Consider the following 17,565-nt stretch of genomic DNA (forward strand, 5'->3'; position numbering starts at 1 on the left):
CGTTTCTGAAAAAAAGCAATTTAAATAAGCCTGATTTGCATTTTTGAGCCTTAAAAAGCATCAAAGGAGAATGGGGTTGCCTAAAGAACTAAAAAGGCACGGACAGCAATGCCTAAAAAGACCACAATGAAGACAAGGCCAAATGAATAATAAGGGGGCTGGGAGGGAAAACGGGAAATAGGGAGTATTTGTGAACCTTCGAATTAGGGTCTTGAACGTTTGAGATTATAATAGCACCCATTTCATTCTTCCCAACCTTTCTAGTCCGGAAATGGTACCCAAAGTGCATTTTTTGGTGCCATATGGCCCATTATGATGGTGCTATCTAGTCAAAAGCGCAATAGACTAGATATACAGTTCTTTGTAGGATCTTATGCTCCTCCTCCTTGCACTTTTTGCGCTGCTTTCAGATATGAAATTCATGTGGGGAGAAATTTCCAGAGGAGAATTAGGTTTTGGGCGGGGATTTCCAAAAGAAATTTTCCAGTGGAATTTTCCGCGGGGGTGTAATTTTTGGGGAACGATGGGTTTTTCGGAGGTTATTTTCTGAGACGAATTTTCCAGGGGAATTTTCTGGATTGGGAGTTATGCGTAAGAATACGTGGGACCCCAAATTGGCCATAGAAAACTGAGGGAGACCTTTGTCGGCAGAATTTTTCGAGTGTGCTTCTTTGCTTATAGCCAAATAAGACATTTGAATTGTAAACGGGTTAATATTTGTGTATATATATCAATGGAATATCTAAGTTTTTGTCATAAATTAAAACATGTATCTTCAAATTTCCAATTTCTTCGTGTTTTAAGACAACGACAAGTTCAAGTACGCTTAGTGGATTTTCTTTTACGGTCATGCTAGGTTCACATGTAACAACTCTGTATGCTTTAGGGCAACTTGTTAATTAAATGAAACACACTCAAGAATAGAGCTTAGGTTAGATCTCAAAAAACGGTTTCATTGCCAAAAGAACAAGTGATGGGTGATAGAATGCATTGGACTTGGATAATTTGGGCTGTATATTTGCACATTAGGGGATATGGGGGTTAGGTTATGTTATGTTAAAAGGTCTATCAAATTACTTTAACTCACCTCCTCCCTTCCCCTCATAATATGCAAAAGTAATGCCCAAATTACATTATTATTTAAACTAAAGGATATATGGAGGTTATATTTCATTAGGATTAACCGACCGAATTTCACTTCTTGGGTGTGGTTCGGTTAGTTAACAAGTATCACTTTAAATTTTGTCACTTTTTGCTTGTAAGCAAAAGTCTAGTTTTTTTTTTAAAGAAACAAGGACAAATCTGAAAGGACTAAGTTTACAAAGTTTCTGAGAACACTATTTCAGAGACTGTAAGATATTCACTGAAATAACCAGGGTCTGCAGAGATTCATAAGAGATCTGAAAAAGAAGGAATTTAGAAGGGTTTTATAATAAAAATTTTATTCTTAATTTGAAAACTTTGTCGCACCTGTGTTAACCTATTCAAAGCTGAACTATTTCAAAGAGTTTGATCATACTCAAGAACAACATCGCATCAACATAAAGCTGTCGAAACAAAGTGTTTTGGAGGTAGACGGCAAGAAGAAAGAGCAGAAATGTAGTCCCAAACCACCGTAAAACACATGTCCCACTTTGGGGGGGGGGTGTATCTGACCGCATTAGTGGAGTCTGTCTCACCCTAAGGTCAAAAGCAGATCGCATGTTTCTACCGTTGTCTTCTGTCACCCGAAACGGAGTCCGGCGTTTCCAACCCCCCACACAACCTCGAAAATTTTCCCGCGTGTGAAATTAAGTAGCCAATGGGAAATTTAAAAAAAAAACAACCAAAAGAATGAAGAAAAGAAGGGACTATGAGAATTCTACCTATATTCCAAAATACATGGAGACTATATGATGAAGAACTCGTGGTAACAGCTCGTGGTAACGAGCTGTAAGTGAGGAGCAACTAGGGCGAATAGAAGCCAAAACATAAAAAAAAATCGAAAACAATTAATGCACAAAGGGATTGATTTTGTGTGCTGATTTCAAATGTATGAAGTTAAATAAGCATAATGTTGCTCATCAAACGCCAGAAGCCTAAGAAAATTCGTGGGTTTTTCGAAAAATAGGGAAAACACCTCCAAAATGGCAAGGCGACTTAAGAGAATCATACCATTTGCTTCAGCATATTAGAGACCCCTACAGTGGGGGTTACAAACTCCTATCTACAAAAATGTGGAGTTTTGCATTTTTCCCTGAAGAAAGATCACGGATGCGTCTTTATGTGTTTTTCTGGGGATTTTTTTTCTTCAGGGATGACTATGTCAAATCAATGGACCTGGAAGATTGGGAGGGCTCAGTGGAATCAATAACATACAGTTGAGCTTCCCAGTTGCGGAGGAGGTAATGACGCACGGTTGGGCATTCGTTCCTGGAATGTCACGTAGTCCGTATAAGTAAAGATACTTCAGACTGGAAAACCTTCTAATGTATGCTTAGTGGACGACACCCAATACTTTTTTGTGAACAGGATTGAATGACTTTTAGAAAACTCTCTTCACTTAAGCTATTGCTTGCTTACTTCGAATAAGGAGCTGTGTAAATATTAAATTTGTTTTGCTCCGACATAGACTTAGACTCCTTGTTATATAAATTGAATTAAAAAAAAAAAATACTCCTTAAAGGTACTTCAGACAAGAAAACCTTTCAGACAGAGCAAGCAACAACTGAAACGTTACAAGGGGATTGACGGGGATGGCAGACCTCACCATCTTCCCCTTCCATCTTACATTCACGGTAACTTTCCCTAGCATTACGCTTTGAGTTCGCTCTGTAACTGTATAAATAAAACTTATTTTTTATTTAATTTCTGTTCTTCTTTTAATTTATTATGTAAATATGCTTTTTTTCTATCACCTATAAATCAAAGTGATAATCTTTGTTTATTAGGACTAACTCTGTAGCCTACTTTAACCGTAAAAGTATAATTTTTTGCTTGACTGAAAAAAATAATCGATGCCAACCGAGTATTTTGTTTTATTAGGTGTTTTAATGAAAGGAAATAGAATGAAAAATGTTTAGCAATAAAAATATTGATAAAAAGCAATTTTAGATCAGACTCTATAAGCTGATGGTTAGCATTTAGTTCACTTAATCATAAAGACATTAAACCTAAACTTGGGAAGTGGAAGCAAAAAATGCCAAAATTGTCAACAGTGGGTTTCAAGCCGTGTCTTCACCAAACCCTACAAAATCTTAGCTCATTTGTTTTTTGTTTGTTTGTTTTTTTTTGCAAGCTAGAGACTTTAGAGTTAAACCAAAATATCTGATACTTTTCTCATGCTTTCCCTTTTTTATGAATTCCCCCTCCCAAAATGCTTCCCAGTTAATTTTACGGACATTCCCAGATCAATGCAACAAGAAGTACATCAGCCACATCCTTCTCTTACGCAATACATTTGGAAATCAACGATTTTATCTTGACATTTTTTGCTAATAAACAATTCAATAAATGATGAATATTGGCTTAAATATTTTGATTGAAACCCATGATAAAGTTCAATATTTTAAAAAGATCTACCAGAGATTGATGCTACTAGCATACTTACCCTCCACGTGTCTGATTCTTTATTCCTTTTGTGACATTTCTAGCAGCTGTCATCGCAAATCAATTGCTTTAGCTGCTAGTGAAATAATTACTACTTTGGAGCCACCCTTCCCCCGTTTTGAAGCTGTCCCACAGGATATCACAAGTGTTTTGAGGCAGATGTGTCACACATTTTCTTAGTCGAGATCGATAGATTTGGTCTTTTAGTTTATTAACTAACGTCGAACCGCAGATCCTATACCTATGAAGTTTGATTTGTAATCGTCAAAATAGGGGAAGGCTTGGTAAGATTTAATAAGGGGAAATGTTATGGGAAAGTAAATAGCAGACTTTTTTGTACCCATTGTGACAATCATGAAAGAAAAACAAAGAAGAAAAGAAATGAAGAAACAGATAACAATGAAGGTATTTTTCAATCAGTAAATGAGAAATATCAAACACAACAGATCTTTTGGCAAGAATCTCTGCCAAACTGTCTTCAAGATCCCAAAAAATATAAAAGAAAAACTTGCCTTTCGACACACTCAAGAAATAAAGGATAAATACCCTTTAGTGCCATTAATGATGCAAAAAACGTCGAATCGACGTTTATTTCGCTCGGACTTTTTATAGGGACAGGCAGCAAGCCTGTCGCCCAAGCTTCTGGCAGTGGGGGAACCGATTCCTGGACAACAATATGTATCTTTAATTGTCAGAGTAATAGGTAAACCATGTTAAAATCGGCTATTTTTAATAGATTGTTATAATAATTTATCTTTGACATTTAAATTGTCTTTAATTTTAACGAAATATTAATGTTTACAGATTAAAATAAAAATTTACGTGAGTTGTTTTCAGGTAAAATACGTCATTTGTTCTCATATACCTTTTATTTTCATGGCTAAGCATTATTAACTCTCCTAGGTCAATTTCTAGCATGTCCCTGTCGGTAATTTCATTCCGGTCATCCACGAGAGCATGTCCTCCATGGCTCCCGAAAATATTATCCACTTTAAAATTACATTTTTCACACGCTTTTAGCTTATATTTAACTGTTAGCTAGCTTTGGAAACCCCGTACTATTTGGAACTAAAAACGAAGACAACTCATACATTCTCATTTATTAATGGAGCCTCATTTCATATGGACACAGCCTGATTTAGTCTTACCATAGCATATCACTAGAGCTTATCTCCATTCTGGTTCAAGTGAATAAATAGATTTTTTTTTTCTGCTCACTTAACATCTTAGTATGTTCTTTAATTGATTAGCGTTCTTTAGTCTCATTCCATTACAGTAATAAACTAACTAAAACCTTTTTTTAGGGATGGGGGCAGCTAGTTAGCAACTAATCATAAAATGATGTTCAACTGTCATTGAGAATGTAAATTGGGCAGGCAAGGTTAAATTAGCGGTTATAGAATTGTTCCAGATACTTCCAGCTGTGAACCATTAAACTGTGCTTGCATAAACAAGGTCGTTTCAGAAAATGAAATATTATAACTGCCAAATCCTAAGTGACCGATGAAAATTGAGACACAGATCAACCCAAAGGCGGCTGGAACACCGTGAGAAGGGCGCCTGCTCTGACAAGCATGACGATGAATATCTGTGCGACCGTCACACTTTTCCTCTTTATGAGCGTAAGAGAAATGATAGGGCTCTATTTACAAATAGCAAAAAAATCTAACAAGAGCAAATACAATTTAGACACAAATTGCTAGAATTCAGAAGCTCATTACTCGTTACCAACACCACCTATCAGGAATGTAAAACTTAAAAGATTTGTTTACGAAATGATTGGAATTAAAAAAAAATTATTAAAAGCCGGATTTTCTTTGCAGAAACTTAGCAGACTTAAAAACATCTCCAAGTATACAAAAAACCATTTTCACAATCACGTTACCAATGCAAAGCATCTGAGAGGATGGGTTTAAGACCTGAAACTGGCTAAGGGGCAAGGACTTTATTCTGATATAGTAGTTTAGTGTGCAAACTGGGTCAAACCGACAAGCAAAGGGTCATAGCTTCTGCAACCACACTTACACAAATACAACAGCAATGTTGTTATCCCTTCATGAAATCGAATTGAAAGAATTAAATATGCTTTAATTTCCCAGAATTGTCTTATGGGTTGATACGCAGCTTTATTCATAGGACTTTCGATTGAAGCTATTTACTTAGTTCAGGTGAGATAAAATGAAATTGAATATTCAAACAGCTTGAATATTCAAACAGCAGCCACCGCAGTAATATGCAGAAATGTGTGATCGTTTAATGTTTGGCATCGTTGTTCGTTATGATTTCTCTTAGAATTAAATGTCATTTATTATCTTTTTGTGAGTTTTGCTCCTTTTTTGGATATTTTAATGTAGTGCAAATTCTGATTGTTTACGCATTAGATGTTCTAAAGATAAAATTAAAAGTCCAAAATCAATAGACGTACAATAAATGTTTCACAAACGATGCTTTTTTTTCCAAAAAAATTGTTATTTAAGAGTGTCTGATCTTACGAATTACAAAACTGGTCTAATATTGAAATACGCAAGTCCAAAAAAAAAATCAAGTGCACTTTTCACGAGTGGTCTCTGATTTCCAATTTAAGTTGGTACTTAAAAGCTTCCAAGCTAGATAATTAAAGACACGAGGTTCATCTTCGAATGTAGAATTTCCCATCAGTTAATGTTAAGTACATATGTCACAAATAGTACTTGAATTTAGCCAAAATTGGTGGTTACAAATCTTAGACTTCAAATTTGTGGCGATAAATCTTTTACTATACAACAAGTCTAAAATCAAATCACATGGAGCACATGTTTCAGAAATTTAGGGTATGTGACTTATTGCTCCAGTCAGTATCCTGCAAAAATTTTGGATCTTACTGATTGGAAGTCTTGAAGTAGCCTTCGCCTGTTGCCGCACCAGCCCCAGCCCCTGCTTTACATATATAAAAATATTTGAATTCTTTTTACTAACAATCATTCAGGGATTATTTAGGGAATAGTGCTAAACGATTGCATTTTCATCAATAAAAATTCTTAATATCGTAGGATGACTTTTAAATATAATGATAAATCCCACCAAAATTGACATCTAGGGGTTCCTGAGTTTGTTGGTTACAAATCTGTGGCTAAGATTTACATACAAATGCGCAAAAAATATTGAGCACATATTTTGCAAATTATATTCACAAATGTTTTAAAAATGGAAATGTTGCACCTTGTCAAGATCTGAGCCAAAATATTAAAATGTGTTTAGGGTAATAAATGCTAAATCCTGGTGTTGGGGGTGATAAGATAGAAGAAACCAAATGTAGGTTAAGCTTCAAAGAAAACAATATATAACACGGCTCTCTGTACCTACCACCTTCAGAATGGAGACATTACCCAATATACAAATCTAACTGGAAATACCATGCAGTGAAACCTTCCTTTTCCTTTACAAATGTCCTTCCAATGGAATAACTTTTTTGCTCCCTGATTATTTAGCTATGAGAAAATCAATAAATCCCATGAAAGATGTTTTAATATTCAAGTTAAACATCAATGCATGAAGGGATACAGCAATGGTGACGAGAGGAAACAGTGAGAGAGGGAGAGAGAGAGAGAGAGAGAGAGAGAGAGAGAGAGAGAGAGAGAGAGAGAGAGGGAGAGAGATTGGTACATTTAAAAACTATCGTAGCATAGCTAAATTCAGTTTTTTTTTTATAAAATCTTACATTTAAACAAAAATCACACACTACGGCTCAGCATTCAAAATCGATGTGAAGAAAGGCACAAACGAGTTGGTGTAACGATTAGATCGTACTTTAGGGGCTAGGAGTTTATTTTGTAACCGAGTTCGACTATTAGAAGGGGGGCTGGTTCGAGTAGTAGTGGATGGTAGCTCTTATTGGCTAGGATGGATTTTCGAAATTACAGAATCAGGTGTTCAAGCCGGACTTTATGTGGAGATAAATTCAGTTTCACGAGCACTTGGTCATAGGGTATGTCGCGGTTTCGGAGTATAATCCTTGTTGCTCTTTTCTGGACGGACTCTATGTCGTGCAATAGGTTTGTCGTGCGGATAGCAGATGGACCCCGCACCGGGCACACGTACTCGAGTAACGGGCGAACATAACACATGTAGGTACGGAAAAGATTTTCAGTATCTCACCCAAAACGCTTCATTTTGGTAAGTGTCTGAAGGCTTGCATTAGCCTTATGGAGTGAAAATCACTAGTGACAGTCACTAGTGAAAATTACTCCTAAGATTTTAATTTCATTCACAACCGGGAAAGGGACTAGAGGCATATCTATATTCCGCTTCAGAGGGTTGAAACGAATTATCCTCGACTTGGCTACGTTGATGGTAAGGTCATGACCTGAGCATTCGGTCTTTTGCTGATCAAATAACTGGTCTGAAAACTGCTTTGTTATGATAGTGTTTTCGACTAGGTGAGCGAGGACTATGGACATATCATCTACAAACTTGTAACGGTCTTCGTGATAACTAGGCAGGGAGTTAATTGCAGCCAGGAAAATATTACAGCTAATTTCGTGTCTTTTGGGGCCCTGCAAGAAGTATCTGACCATGATGAATCTTAATCCTTTTCGTGGAGTGCAAAGACTGTTTGTTTTCGGCCAGTTAAGAAGTCAAGTACAAGGCCAGGGGTGCGTCGTTTGGCACCCATTTCCTGCAGACTCATGCCTGCAGTCAGGTGGTGGATTAGGTCAAAGGCCTTTCTAAAATCCACTACGCAAATGTCGACGAAACAGCTACCTTTTTCAAACCATTGGAGTTCGCAGTCAAACATCCGTATACACTTAGGGAGCCCACCGTACTGGAATTTATCAATACGCCCATGAATTTATTTCAGAAGAAACTTGAGTACGAGTGCCTCCGTTACTTTCGCCAAACAAGGTGTAAGTGAGATCGGGCGGAGATTGCCGCATGCACTGGGGAGGGGCACTTTTTAGGGATAACTAGTACAGGCCCGTTTCCACTGTGACGGGAAATAGCTGGAAGCAAAACACTCGTTTATGATGATGGAGAGTGGTAATGCTATGAAAGCTGCATATTCACGTAGCAATTTGACAGGTAATTCACCAGAGTATGAAGATGTATCCGGTTTAATCTTCCGTAACTCCGTGTAAACGTCAAACTCACTGATAATTATGTCGCTCTCAGGCTCACATTTTTCAAGTATGGTTGACTTTTCATCAGCCGTAATGGGCGGATAGGTAGTCCAGATCTTGGTGAAGAATTCGCTCACTTCTTCTGCACTGATTAAAGACCCATCATCATTGCTGATGTTTACACAACTGTCAGAAGCTTGGCCGGTAACTTTTTTCACAGCGTTATGCCACTTTTTGGGGTCTGAAGTAAGTACCTGATAGGGTATGGTTTCACGACCGTAGCGAGCTTTAGCGTTCTTTACCAAAGAGACTATTTGATTTCGAAATTTCTTGCCGTTGATTATATCACCACAGGAGTAGAGACGATACCTCTCTTTTATTAGTGATTTAATATCTAGAGAAATCCATGGTTTGTCGTATTCACTAACAACAAATGATTTTGTTGTAAAGATCTCTAGGTATTTACAGTATAAAGTGGCGTTGAAATCGGATATCGTAGTATCTAAGGGCTCGTTACTGTGCACTTCAGGGAAGTTATACGTGTCGATCCATCGACCGGATTCACAAATGACCGAATCCATACAAGGACGTGCAGTGACACAGGATAGTTTGGGTTTTGGTAAGGACTCTCTTGCTTTCCACAGAATCGCGTTGTGGTCTAAGGATGCCAACGGGACCAAGAGAAAAGGGAGAGGAGTAAAAATCATCACAGTTTGAGAGTATAAGGTCCAACATGCTCCCCGAAGAGTGGGTGGGTATGTGCACTACTTGTTTAAATACAAACAAGATGATAACCAACTCTTCTTGGTTTGGTTAAAGTCTCCTCCTATAATACAAGCTGGGCTACAGTATGTACTTCTCAGATGATCAATAGTCGTTTTGAAATAAAAAACCAAGTCACCCCGTTTCTGGCACTTTCCGACTATAATGCAAGAAACTATAATGCAAGAAACTATAATGCAAGTGAGTATAATGCATTATAGTCACTAAGCGACTATAATGCAAGAAAAACGACGGGTGAGAGATTTTGCTTTGCAAATAGCCCAGATTACTTCATGAACTGGATCAAATAATTTCGGTAATAATTTGTAGGGGATGTCTTTCCGTGTGAACAAGGCAATACCTCCACCTAGTCTATGTTCCCGCTTCTTCAAATGTTTCCTAACTGTGAAAAAGCCCCCAGCATCCTTAAATCCCCTCCTAGTTTCACGCCTCAGCTGTAAATTCCGTTGATTTCGAATTAAAATCAAGAAGTTGCGGACATCCAGCCATAGTTAATTGCAGAAAAAGCCAAGACAGGTAGTATGGGTGAGAGGCAAATCTGGCATAAGCTCTTTATAGGATTGTATAAAAATGATGTCATTTCACTTGTCGCTAGAAAGTCTATCATCCATCCATCCATACATCATTCCTATGGCAGAACTAAGGTCATAGAACTAAGGGACGAAAGGTCGGATTGATTTTGGGTTATGCCTTGATTCAACCTGTAACGTTTAGTTTTAAAACCATCAATAACGTGATTAAAAATATTAAAACCAATATTTTGTGTAAACTGACGTTCATTTCGCGTGTTTAAATGAAATAAAAGCTGTATTGATTTGATAATATATGGCTCTTTTTAGATTGATGGAGAATATACTGTTGATTGATTAAATTAGCTTTCTTCCTAACAAGAGATATGAATGTAATAACAGCCTTGGTAGAATGCTGGCCATAAGCATGACGATGAGTATTTCGTAAACCACATTGAACCTCCATCACAAAAAACAAAAGAGCGGAAAAAACAAAAGAAAAAAAAAACAATCATTTCCGATTAAACCTTAAATCCTTTTTGGCTATGCTAAAAAAAAAAATGAAGGAAGTTAATAAAGGATAGCCAATAGCTTCAAAAACAATATAACAAAGGTCATTACAGGCTTTGTATGTAAAAGCTTATAAATTCGAATTTTAACTTCAAGAAATTGCTTGCAAGTTGAAGCCAGATGCTTGTAAAATTGCACTAGCCACACTTATTGGTGTGTAACTTGAGTTTTAGAAGCTGCGCACCACTATTCCCAATTTACGACCCCAACTGATAACACCACGCAAATAAACACTCCTTTATGTAAGTAAATTTCCCCCTTCTAATTAACTCGTCTCATTTTCCCCTTACCAAATGTAACAGAAAATTGATAAATCGTAAACAAAATATTTTGTTTTTAGTATGAAATAGATATTAAAATGGTAGCCAGAAGTTGAAAGAACCACAGTTTGCCATCTATTTTAAAGTATAAAGCAGCTAGTCGTACAATTAGATGGCTCTTCAAAATCACAATTGAGCCGGCTAAAATGAACCAGCACATAAAAGCTGGGAGAATGAAAAAAAAAAAACACACCATATCCTGACAGGAAAATTATGTAGCCTTACCATTATATGCTGGTCATTTTTGCTGAAGTTGTTACATACTTTATATTAGACTTAAACATCAAGTACCCAACACGTAATATGTTGGTTTTGTCCTATCCGTAACTGTTTTGCAGAAAAGTGAAGTAAGCACATTGAGAGGACATTTACTCAGAAGAAAAGGAAGGTCTACCTACGTAGTATTTCCAGTAAGGGACCTAAATGAAGAGAAGTGCTTGGTTGGGGCTGGTGCTCCAAATGGGCAGTAGTATCTCATTTTAGGTTTAACTGCAGCTCTAGTCTTACCCTGGATACATTATTAACCCTGCGCCACAAAGTGGTCTCTGTATAGGCCTAAATAATTTGGTTTGCGTCCAATCAAATTTAACCAAGTGAGTACTAAAATTTACTTAAGGGCATACTTCACACTGGAGCAAAAACTCTAAACTCATGGAGTGTTTTTCGGCCGGTAACGAATGCATTCAAAACAAAATCAAATGTTTTCTTATTTTTGATTTCGATCTGATATTTGGTCGCGAGTGAACATGATCAATACGAGCTCTTTCCAACACCAGAAAGTCCGAACGATCTAGATTTTGGTACGAAAAACCATTATTTGCTAGCCATCTTTGTCTTACAGTGTTTACTGTTTTGGTGAGTGGTGCTATACGATCCGTTTTTTATTGTATTTATGTCTTATAGCCTGAAAGCAATGCATCAATATACATCACTCTTGTAGGCGTAATAGGAACAATAATGAGCGATCAACTTCCCAAGAAAAAACAAATCAGTCCCCGAAGAGAAATATAAAAGATAAAAATCAATGGTTCTTGAGCACGTGTCAAACAATCCCCTTCGAACTATAAAGTAGTGCAAGCTAAAAGAACTTTTATCAAATATAGATTACATTGAGATTTATCACCACTTTGGAGGAAAAATAGTAGAAGAGAAGAAAAAAGAAAAAGAAGTGGAAATAAGAGGGAAATAAGAGGGATACGAGAGAAGGGCTAACAGAAAGCTGTTTATAAAATTGAAATCCGTTTTACTGATAAATCTCTTACTAAGATGACGATCGTCGTTTAGATGTTTATGGTAGGAAAGCAGATAATGCCACAGAGGAAGCGCATGAGGGTACATTTTGATATTTTCTTATATTGAGGCTATATTAGGATGTTTTTATCAGTAAGGCTTAATGATGAGGGTACACAGATTATTCTTTGCCAAAGACATATTTACGAGAAGAGGAAACGTCGGATTTTATGTATTTACACCTGGTTCTAGCTATACACAAGAAAAATTTGAATATATCTAAAAAAAATAAACATTTTGAAGAATCAAGCGATGAACATGAAAACGAAATTTCGTGTCTAGCTGGGAGTGAACATAGGGAACAATGGACCCCCCCCCCAAAAAAAAAGAAGGGAAAATGAATAGATGGGAAGAGAGCAAGCGAGAGAGAAAGAAAAATGTGTCAGGTGTATGCTCTCTCGCAAGGGAGACATAGCTTTTTGATGTCTTACACTGAAAAATGTGGATTGGTGAATATAGTAGGACGTTTGAAAACGCTAAACAACAAAAATGGGGACCAATGTGGTTGTAACAATACGGTAGAATGGACCTGGAACTTACATTACTGAGGAAGAAATTTGAAAAGGCTAGCTGTTTTTTTCTCTTCCATTTTTGAAGTGGTGAGCGCACACAGTTTTTGGAAGGAAAGTGTATAGGAATGATTTTAAGGACTTTCACTGCATATCAAACTGTTCATGGCCATGAATAGTAAGTAAAGAGCTACCCTTGTTAATATAAACTGGAACATTAAACGAGGAAAATCATAACAATATTTTGTTAAAACCGTCTGCTTTTTACGGTGATTCCAGATACTCACAATTTATCAATTTTTAACTTGCCCATTAAAAGCTACTAGCTTAGAAAAATTGGTCTAATCTTAGGTAGCGCAATAGTACTGCCTAATTAAAAATCGATGTGGGCACAATGTGCTATTTATTTTTGTTTTATCTTATTTATTTTATTTTTTTGGTTTTAGACCAGGGCACTTCGCACAGAGAAGTTGTCGTAGAAACTTAAAAGGGAGCTCTAATCGAAAGTTGCAGTGTCTAGTGCCCTTTTTATTATTCGAAAGTGATTGGAGAGCAGCAAGCCCTTCTCCCCCATGCCCATCATTTCCACAAATAAATCCCATCAAAATTTTAAGATAGTCATTTTTGCGCAGCGTAGGTGATATGTCCAGTAATTATGTCTTTGAAGATGATAACCCCTTCTCCCCACACCCCTCGGGGCAAGGGTTGTAATTTGCGCCCTGGGGGCATATAATGTCTTTATGGACATAGTGTTCGTATAAACTTTGGAGGGGGCTCATTGGATTCCAAATCAGAACTTCTACTATCCTTTTTAAGAGTTAAAGTGATCGGAGAGCAACCAGCCCTCCCCTCCCATTTACGGCCTATCTTCCCCAAATGCATCGGATAGAAATTTTGAGATAGCCATTTGTTCAAAAACAGTCCAAAGATCAGATAACAAGACCTTTGGGATTGCATCATCTCCCAAGAGTCTGGGGACAATGGTTGTAAGTTATGCCCCGGGGGCACATAAGGTTTTTTATGGAATAGGTGGTTGTGTGAACTTTAGAGAAGACTCTTTTGATTGGGAATTTGAAGTTCTAGTTCTCTTTTAAGAGTCAAAAGGGATGGAGGGTAACTAGCCCCACCCCCCTGACATCCTCTTTCCTCCAAACGCATCCAATCAAAATTGTGAGACAGCCGTTTTGTTCACAATAGTCCAAGGAGCATATGACAATACCTTTAGCCTGGACACAACCCTCCCGAGCCCAGGGGCAAGGGTTGTAAGTTATGCCCCGGGGCATTATAAGTTTTTATGGAACGCTTGGTTTTATAAACTTCGGATCAGATGGGGCTCATTTAATTGAAATTCGGAAGATCTAGTGCCCTTTTTGAGAGTCAGAAGTAAATAGAGGGCAATGAGCCCCCTCCGCCACAAGCCTATCATTCCGCAAACCCAAACATTCAAAAGCTATTTTGTTCATCATTGTTAAAAGGTCCAGTAATTATGTCTTTGGGCATGTCGACCTGCCAACAGTCCTCGGTTCAAGGGCTGTAATTTAAAAACTACTCAAAAGGGTGCAAAGGTGAAATTTTCAAGATTTTTTTTTATTTTTGGGGAAAGGGGGGTGAACTTAGTCACAACATGCTGATTGTATGCAGGTTGTCTGAAGTGCGTAACAGCAATATCTTAGGAGCAGTTTGGTATGCGAAGTTGAAACTAACAGGGCTTGTTGTTGGAGATGTTGAACTCACCAAAATAAAATATTTGCTTCCTACTGCTAATGCTTCTACTCATACCATTAGCGACCACTTCTGCTACTGTTATTAATGCTTCTATTGCTGCTATTTTCACTAAAACTAAGGCCACTACTATAAATTTTACCACTACTACTTCTACTGCTGCTACTAAAACTAAGGGTATTAAGGTGAAAAGTTTGGGAAAAATTGAAACGGTATGGAACTAAATCGAAACACAATATGCCCACACAGGTTTTTAAGACGACGTATAAGAAATGCTTCAGGAACGGTGATGGTATTAAGTTTAAACTTTCAGCGTCTGTTTAAGGGGATGTTAAGAAATCAAAGGTGCTATGCGCGTACTGCTACAATGCTACTACAACTATTGCTACCACCAAAGCTAAGAGTATTAACGTGAAGCTTTCAAGGAATATTTAGGCAGATGTGGAATTAAATTAAAAAGTTCTAGTATTATTATTAATAGTCAATACAGATTGGAATTCAAACAGCCCTCCTCCCAAGCCCATTCATTTTCCAAATAAATCCTGTCAAAATTTTGAGACAGTCATTTTGTTCAGCATAATAGAACGGTCTAGTAACCATGTCTCACATAGGGATATCGGGTATCTCAACCCTCCACAATAGTGTAATTGGCCCATTTTGCTTTAAAACTAAATGTTGCTTTAAAAATAAATCAAAAGGCATTGTGCGTATTGTTGCCAATAAGACACCACAGTAATGCATCGAGAACGACGAGGGGTATTAAGTTGAATCTTTAGGCTACTACTGTTGCTACTTCTGCTCTTACAATTTAAATAAATCAAAAACGTGTAAGTGTGTCCAAGTTGTCAAAGAGCATAGAAATAACATTTGGGATGATATTATGCTTTATTTTTCAGGTCAACTTGAGGAGGTATAAAATTAAATTAAACAATACTGTTTGTGTCAGGATTAAACATGACAAAAAAAAACAACAATAACGAAAAAGATATAAAAAATTATTTTCATTTTTCATGAAAAAGACTATGTCAACAAAAAAAACGAACAGAAGTTAATTTCAAAAACTTTTCCCTCAAAATAAGTTTTCCAAAGAAAAGTAAAGAGCTTTATTAAGCCAAACACGAGCAGAAATAAAGTCAAATAATCTTCCAAGCGTAAAACTAACACAAATCACCGTTAATAAATAAACAAAACCGAAAATGAACAGATATCACAATGAATAACCGAGTCAAGCTCAAAACGAGAAAAAATTAACATGGTTAGGGTCAACAACCCCAGTGGCTTCTCAAAACTAGAACCTAATGTGTACTTTACTGAAAAAAAGACAGTGGATTGTGAGTTTAATGCTCATATACTGATATATCTTCATTTAAATTTCAATAATCTTTTATTTATTAAAGTAAAAAAATGGAAAACATTTTAAATGTATTTTTTTCATTAAATTGTAAATTAGGCTCTAGTCTTGAAAAGGCATGGAGGTTGTCAGCCCTACTCATGTTAATTTTTGCTCGGTTTTAGTTTAACTCGGTTATTTATTGTAGTTTATGTCCGTCTTGGCTTTCATTAAAAGTATTGATGATGATTTGTGGTAGTTTTACGATTGGAGGGTTATTTGACTTTATTTCTGCACATTTTTGGTTTAATGGAGCTAATTATTTTAGGATCTCCTGATCCTAAAAGATCACGAGAAAGTTCATTCGACCGCAATTTAAAAGTTTGAGTCCCCTGTTAAAGTGGTCAAAAAGATTAGAGGGATTCCAGCCCCCCTCCCAAGTTACTTTCTTCCCAAAGACGCCCGGTCGAAATTTTGAGATTGTCATTTGGTTTAGTGGGAGCTGGCGTTTCCCCACAGAAAATTTCCCGGAAAATCCCCCGCGGAAAGTTCGACCCCAGAAAATTCCCCCTGAAACCCTTCTCCTCCGAAAAATTCCCCCATAATACCCCAGAAGGGTTTTGGATGTTCATTTTGGATCATTTGGGTTTTGGATCAAAGTCCTAATCACTTATTGAAGATAGAGGTTAGCGTTATAGAGCCATAACGTATAGGCAACGCTATAGCACTGCCTATAGTAAAGAGGGGTAAATAGGCCTCAATCTATGATTTTTTTTCCCCAGAGGCCCTTCGTACGGAAAGGGTGGCCCTATAAACTTCGGAGAGGACTTACTCGATTGGAAACTAAAAATTAAAGAGCCCTTTTCAAGAGTCAAATGTGGTCGGAGGGCATCCCCCTTAAAAATTTCCCCATATCTCCCAATATCAAATATAATAAGTAAACAATGGGTAGATTTTATAGCCTATACCCCTTATCCCAGGGGCTGTGGGGGGGCATTTCATCCCCAGAGTTATAGTTATTGGACCTCTCAACTATGCTGAACCGGTGCTAGACGTTCTTTCAATGCTTTGAAAGGTTATGGAGATAATTTGATTCATAAATATAGAACATCAACAATTGGGAGGTTTTCTGTGAATATTTAATAATTCATTTGTACTATTGAGAAATGAGTTTTAAAAAGAAAGTGTTTCTTCCAGGGTTTACGGCACGCCGAAAGCGCTATCACGCTTGAAGAAACGCCAAGCACAAGCTTGTTAAGTCTTACTGCAAAACGAACTGCTTCCATAAGAAATAGACAAACATTTGGTAAGTCATTGCCATAATTCATAGAGAACTAGTTGCATTTTTTTTTTTTTCACTGGACGACCCGTCTGCTAACAACACTCTTCAGTGTTTTCTGTTCTTGGAAAACTTCAGATTCCTAGTTTTAAATGCCTTAGAATCGATTATTTGTACTCCGTTGAGATTATTAAGAAAAAAATAGTGTTATCTTTTTATAAAGAGTGGAACAGCAGATTGAAAAATACGAAAAGGGACATGTCACAGCTTAGGTAACAGATATTAGGTTTAATAAATTACTACTGTACTTTTAATATTTGTGTCAGATTTTATTTTCCTTTTTGAGGCTCAAAGGCCCCAGAAAATGGTTTTTGGGCCAAAATTTATACATACTAAAATCTTATCATCTCTGAGCACGGTAAAAAGAGACAAGAAGAGGACTTGCAGTAGCCTGTTGATCATCACTGAGTAGCAGGTTTGGATACTAAACAGCAGAAATCCCAAATAAACATAGTAAAGAATTGTATTCATTCTGCGAAAAGGCTTTTGTGAGGAGGCACAGCTTTAGG

General features: G+C 37.0%; 1 long non-coding RNA gene across 1 annotated transcript in view; it reads left to right on the forward strand.

Annotated features, from left to right (window-relative positions):
- LOC136029043 (uncharacterized) overlaps positions 1–16,994 on the forward strand; it is a 75,192-nt gene extending 58,198 nt beyond the window's left edge. The window contains exon 3 of the long non-coding RNA XR_010617960.1: positions 16,915–16,994. This is a non-coding gene — a long non-coding RNA (uncharacterized LOC136029043). The remainder of the gene's footprint in view (positions 1–16,914) is intronic.
- The last annotated feature ends 571 nt before the right edge of the window (positions 16,995–17,565 follow it).

Source organism: Artemia franciscana, chromosome 1 (genome assembly GCF_032884065.1).
Source record: "Artemia franciscana chromosome 1, ASM3288406v1, whole genome shotgun sequence".
NCBI lineage: Eukaryota > Metazoa > Arthropoda > Branchiopoda > Anostraca > Artemiidae > Artemia > Artemia franciscana.